The sequence below is a fragment of the Elaeis guineensis genome, chromosome 11 (genome assembly GCF_000442705.2).
Source record: "Elaeis guineensis isolate ETL-2024a chromosome 11, EG11, whole genome shotgun sequence".
Lineage (NCBI taxonomy): Eukaryota > Viridiplantae > Streptophyta > Magnoliopsida > Arecales > Arecaceae > Elaeis > Elaeis guineensis.
The window spans coordinates 86,692,827-86,699,868 of NC_026003.2; positions in this window are offsets into that span (position 1 = coordinate 86,692,827).

Sequence of the window (7,042 nt, forward strand, 5' to 3'; positions counted from 1 at the left end):
ATTTTAATAGTAAATTCTAACCTTTCTATGGATAGTGGTGTATCACATATAGAATTTACTAATACTTTATTAATAAGATCAACAATATAGGTATCAAAAAATAGTAAATTTTCATATCGACGGATCTAAAAAAAAAAATCTTATCCTTAATACCTAAATTACCATCTTATTCCAATTAAATCATAAAAATAACCACTTTCTATGGATAAAATTAATTATTTCGATGACTTAATTGTAATTTTATTCACACACCATTGTACTTTATTTTATAGTCTTTATGTGATTTTTACTATATCCAGGATGTTGTGACTACTTCTGAATATAATAAATTTATTAATTTTATATAATATTGAATACATCATTATCAATATGATAATAGGTCTGTAATTTTTTATTTACATATAAATAAATTAAATAACATATAAATTAACCATATGATATGCAAATTTATATTTTAATGCAATAAAACCATATAATAAAGACCTAATCATAATTATCGAAGAATTTTTATGTAATTAAGTTTATTACAAGGATTAAATAATAATCCAAGGGTCTTTATGTAATAAACTCTGTTATAGGGGCTTAATGAAAATCCAGGGATCTTGTATGTAATAAAATTTATTATAGGAGCTAAAGTGCAATTTATCAAAGGATCTTTCTATAATAAATTACTTTATGAGGGATTTAATTGCAAAAATTCTCGAAACCAAATTGAACTAGCTCAATTTAGTCTAATTCAATCAATTATCAAAAGGGCTAAAGGATTAGTGCTTCATGGATCTAGGTTTATGGGTCAAAATTCAAAATCCAAACCTAAAACCCTTTTCTTCCTCCTTCCTCTCTTTTTCCGAAACTCCCCTTTCTCTTCCTATTTTCGATTGTGAGTAGTAGAGGATGCGAAAGCCAGATGCCCCCTCCCCAACCACATTCCAACTAGCAATTGCCAAAAAAGGACCTAATTAGCAGACCACCACCATCTCTGAAGACCAATCACCAATTTTTCGATGATTGAAAAGTTCCTCCTGATCCATGCCCCATGGAAGACTTTGATGGAAACACAGTAGCACCACAAAATAGCCATGCCCCGCACCACCCCTGCCAGAGATCGAGATCTCGGAGTCTTAATCGAGGTCCACCTACTGTAATTTCAAAGAAGAATCAACTGATGTGAGAGATCCAAAAATCACGTCGTCGGCTATAGGCCTAAGAGTAGAGACCAGTGTGGTGGTGTGGCAGCTCATCATGGTGGTTGCTGGAAGGGGAGGACATCGTTGGCAAGGCATGGGTAGCCGATGGACACGAGCCAGATGTTCGGCCACCCAATGAAGAGAAGAGAAGTGGAGGTTGTTGTTGGCCCTCTTCTTCTTCTTTTTTTATTGAGGAAGGAGTGACTACAGGATACAGGTCGGAAGTCTAGCCATCTCATCTAAAAAAGAAAAAAGAAGCTATCGGATGAAGACCAAAGTCACCATGATGAAGAGAGGAGGCCCTCGGCCTTCTTCTTCCATTAAAAACCTGTTGGGTGGATGTCTGGCCAGGACACCACCTCCCAAGATTCTTTCAGTACCATGCGATGCAGCAGGAAGAAAGAAGAAACAAAACAAAAGAAAAACAATCAAAATACGTAGATCAGCCACAAAAGGGCTCGCCTCCACGGAGCATGCAAACTTCACTATGAAAAGAAAATTTTACAAGAGGAGACCTCACTCTTAACCCTTGTACACCCAATTCTCTCTCACCTGAAGTTCCCCTCACAAAAGCTCTCTCTTTCTTGGAGACCCCCCTGAACCCCTGAAGAGCCTGGCGACCGCTGTCCAAGAGCCCTGCTCCTTCTTTCACAGCAACGCTTCCACCTCTCTCTCTCTTCTCGGGTTCGTACGGCGCTGTACGGCGAGAAACCCGAACCACTACCTCTCTGTTTCGTCACAGGCCTTTTTAAAAGCTTAAACGTTGTTGAAAACTTGATTAGAGAGGGATTAGGAGTCCTAAACAAAGTCAAAAAACCCCCTGAACCATCGGATCAAGACCGGGATCTCTCTGGGCCATCCGATCGCGCTCTGGTCCATGGAATAGTGCCGTGGACCGCGAGAAACGCATGGGAAATGCCCATGCGGTCCACAGGCCCCTCCGTGGACCACCCGATCCACGGTGGACCGGGGCAAGGGGGGCCAGCAGGCCACTGGCCTGGGCCGGCCCGCACGCGCGGGCCTGGGCCACGCCTGCGCGTGGGCCTGCGCGCGCCTGAGCCACGCGCCCGCCTGGGCCGCGGGCCTGGGTCGCGCATCCCGCGTGCCGCCGCCTGCGGCCGCGCTGCTGCCGCCCGCCGCCGGTCGCCGGCAGTCCTCCGTCGCCTCGATTCTCGTGCTGACTTCAAAAGCTCGTATCTCCTCCATCCGAGCTCCATTTCGGGTGATCTTGATCTCGTTGGACTCCATTTTTTGCCGCGAACCTCGCTGTGGGCTCAATGTGGGCTGAATCTCGAGGCGTCAAATTCTAACAATCTCCACCTCGACTCGATATTCGACCTCCTCCAAACTCCAAGAGCTTTTGGATCTCCTCGACCCCATGCCCTGGGGCAATCGCCTGCTGATCATGGATGGGCAAACATGGGAGTCGAGCCAGGCTGCTCGATCCCATCTCCGTCGTATGCTGTGCTTTTCCTGACCTGAGACCTGCTCGGGGCATCATCCTGCGGCAATAGGAATCTCACCTTGCGACGTCGCCTCTCATCCTCCCGAGTCTCCTGTCTCGTGCCCGATCCGCCTCCTGGAGCTCCACCTCGCTCTGGGCTCCGCCTGGCTCCCGAAGCTCCACCTCGCTCTGGGCTCCCTGCCAGGTAATAATGTCCTCTGCTCCCCTTCTTCCCCTCCAGCACAATCCTATCGCCGTGTAGCACCTTCAGAATTCCTCCACCAGCTACCGTCCTGTAGCCTCTCGAATCCAGTCTGCTAAGTGAGATAAGATTCCGCCTGAAATCGGGTATGTATCGGACCTCCCCCAATCTCCTCCCTGCACCGTCATGTGTCCTCCAGCTGACCGTCCCAATGCCTCTGATCGCACAGCTCGATCCATCCGACAGATATACAGTACCCTCACTATTCTCTAGGGAGTCAAACTGCTCCTCTCTGCAACACACATGATAGGGGCATGCAGAATCTAATATCCACTGCTGGGAAGAAGTAGATACCTCGTCAGATATCTCCAGGATATCTCCATCTGAATCGCTGTCGACCGTCGCTACAGCAGCCACCGTCCGATTTTTAAGTTGAGGGCAATCTCTGGCTAGATGCCCCAACTCCTCGCACCGGTAACATCTGGTTTTGCTCAAGTTCCTCCTGGACTTAGACCGCCCTCGTTGCGATCTCCTGTCGCTCCATCTACCGCCTCCTGCTCCTCCAGAAGCCACCAAAGCTGAGCTACCGCCACCTGAGCTCGAAGCTGGGTTCTCCCTCCTGAGAACCTCATTCTGGAGTATCGCCGCGGTGACCTCGTCCATCTTGATAGTGCTCTTCCCCACTAGAAGAGCAGTCACCAAGGACTCGTACGAAGGAGGAAGCGACGCCAGCAAAACTAGCACCCTGGTCTTCTCCTCAACATTCTCGCCAACGCTGAGAAGGTCGGTGAGGATCTTCTGGAAGTGGCTCAAATGCTCCTGCACGCTCTGTCCCTCAGTCATCTGCAGTTGGTAAAACTGCCACCAGAGGAAAAGAGTGTTGGTGAGAGACTTCGTCATGTACAACTCCTCGAGCTTCGACCACAGCACCGTCGGGGAAGTCTCGCTCAACACATGGATCACCACCTCATCCACCAGGTACATGCAGATGGTACTCACTGCCTACATCTGTAGCCGTTTCCAATCCCGCACCTCCATGGTGGTCGGCTTCTCATCGCACAAGAGAGCATCGATCAACCCCTGTTGGATGAGCACATCCTTCACCCTTGCCTGCCACAAGGAGAAATTGCTCTTACCATCGAACTTGTTAATCTCCATCTTGATTGTTCCTGTTTTCTCCATCTTCAGTCTTGCTCACCACCGCTGCAATCTGCATCCTTATACCGCCTTGCTCTGATACCACTTGTTGGGTGGATGTTTGGCCAGGACACCACCTCCCAAGATCCTTTCAGTACCACGCGATGCAGCAAGAAGAAAGAAGAAACAAAACAAAAGAAAAACAATCAAAATACGTGGATCAGCCACAAAAGGGCTCGCCTCCACGGGGCATGCAAACTTCACTATGAAAAGAAAATTTTACAAGAGGAGACCTCACCCTCAACCCTTGTACACCCAATTCTCTCTCACTTGAAGTTCCCCTCACAAAAGCTCTCTCTCTCTCTCTTGGAGAACCCCCTGAACCCCTGAAGAGCCTGGCGACCACTGTCCAGGAGCCCTGCTCCTTCTTTCACAGCAACGCTTCCGCCTCTCTCTCTTCTCGGGTTCTTACGGTGCTGTACGGCGAGAAACACGAATCACTACCTCTCTGTTTCGTCACAGGCCTTTTTAAAAGCTTAAACGTTGTTGAAAAATTGATTAGAGAGGGATTAGGAGTCCTAAACAAAGCCAAAAAACTCCCTGAACCGTCGGATCAAGACCGGGATCTCTCTGGGCCGTCCGATCGCGCTCCGGTCCACGGAATAGTATCGTGGACCGCGAAAAACACGTGGAAAACACCCATGCGGTCCACAGGCCCCTCCGTGGACCACCCGGTCCACAGTGGACCGGGGCAAGGGGGCCAGCAGGCCACTGGCCTGGGTCCGCCCGTGCGTGCGGGCCTGGGCCGCGCCTGCGCGCGGGCCTGCGCGCGCCTGGGCCACGCGCCCGGCTAGGCCGCGCGCCCGGCTGGGTCGCGCGCCCGCCTGGGCCGCGCGCCCGCCTGGGTCGTGCGTCCCGTGCGGGCCTGGGTCGCGCGTCCCGCGCGCCGCCGCCTGCGGCCGCGCCGCTGCCGGCGGTCCTCTGCCGCCTCGATTCTCGTGCCGACTTCAAAAGCTCGTATCTCCTCCATCCGAGCTCCGTTTCGGGTGATCTTGGTCTCGTTGGACTCCATTTTTCGCCGCGAACCTCGCTGTGGGCTCAATGTGGGCTGAATCTCGAGATGTCAAATCCTAACAAAACCCTTATTTATTTATTTATTTATTTAAAAAAAGTCTAGCCCAAAAATAAATTACAGACTCTTTAAAATAAAATTCATACATCCTTTATGGAATCTAGGAAGGGATCCAGATCATGATGACTCTGATCACCAGAAACCAGCCAGCATGTCCAAATCGTATTATGACCAATCCTAACAACTATCGAATGAAGAAATAGAATTCTTTTTCTTCTTCATTTTATTCATCAATAATATATCAAAATAAATATAAAATATGATATATACAAATTTTTCATATCACTTCAAGATCAATGGACCGAACAAAATAGCATAGAGGTGGCTAGAAAAGTTTAATCTTGAATATGAAAATAAGCGTACCTCCGATTATTGTTGTTCAAGCCCAATAGAATCAACTTGTAACCATTTGCAATCTCCAATCACAAGAGAACCAAGCTGATGTGCTCCTCGATGCTATGGAGCAACGTCTTAGTTTTCTAATCCCAACTTTGAGTATATCCGATAGAAAGAATCTCATAAGTTCTCGAATAAGTAGGAGACAAAGTTTGTAACTGTCCTTTTATAATATGCCTCACTCATCAGAGACAGTATCTAAATCAGTCATAATGACTAGAAGATAAATATTATCCACAATGGTTATGTAAAGCTTAATTTTATCAAACCATTAAATATATCCATATCACTTTACCAAAAATTTATCTTTAGTTAGAATCCAGATCAATTAAAATATGTAAAATAAATCACGATGTATGTTAGTATGGACCATATTTAGATGGATTTAATCAGATAAATTATAACATCAGTTGCTAAATACCCTAATCATTTTACATCTCTTAAGCCTTTCCAAGGATCACTTTAAGTATTCACCTAAAACAGGATCACTTTAAGTAGGACAAGCTTTAGGATCATCTTGCAAGTACATGAAGAACTTCTCAAAGTTGCCTGGCAATGTAGTATTCAATTATTCATACTTTTAGTAGGGGTAGAAATTGAGTTGCATCTGATAAGATATGGGCCTGTTGGATATATGATCGGTAAAAAATTTGTTAGCCTAAATCCAACTTATTTATTACATGAGTCAAAAATACAAAAAGGAATCTAACTATTTTATGAAACATGTAATCTAGCTTAATCTATAATACATTGAAATAAGTTAAGCAGTTAAGCATTGCCACCTATAACTTTTAGCAATCTATCATATGTTATGAGAGTACATAACGCGCATGAGATACATAGGACCCTCTAGCAATTTCCTTTAAGTCAAACTTCCATCAAGATTTTAAGTCTTGATATACCGGTCATCTTGATAAAGTGCCCAAGATCGAAATGAATCGAGATCTTGATTTGTATAAGTCAATATAATGTGAGGAAATTTAGGTCAAATCAAGATTTTTAAGGTCTTGGTTGACATTTCATGCAAATATCTTGGTTGAAATAGCAAACCCAATATTATCAACTTCATTTGAGTATGAATTTAAATATTCGTTAGTTAATAAAGTTGATTTAGAAAATAAAGGAGACTAAAAATATCAGTGGATATGAATAATATCGTATTAATGATATTTTGGATGTTATCATACCCCACACCACCTATCCAGTTGACCTCCACCATAAACAAGTCATAGACTAGGAGAAATTATTGGTTGGAATAATTCTAACAGCTGTATCTTGGACCAAGCAATAAAGGAAAAACACACAGCATGATGGGATTAAGAAAATCTCAAAGAGTTTGGATGGTACAAGTTAACCATGATTAACTAAAACTGAAATGAGTGCGGCATTTCACCTAAATGCCCACTCAAGCCCATGTTTTGAAATTTTGAATTTGGAATGAGTGATATTTCAGCCTAGATGCCTGGTCAAGGCCACATTATCTTCCAAACGAGGAGTTCCTCTCTCATCATGAATTCCTTCCTTCCATCTACAAGCATCATTTT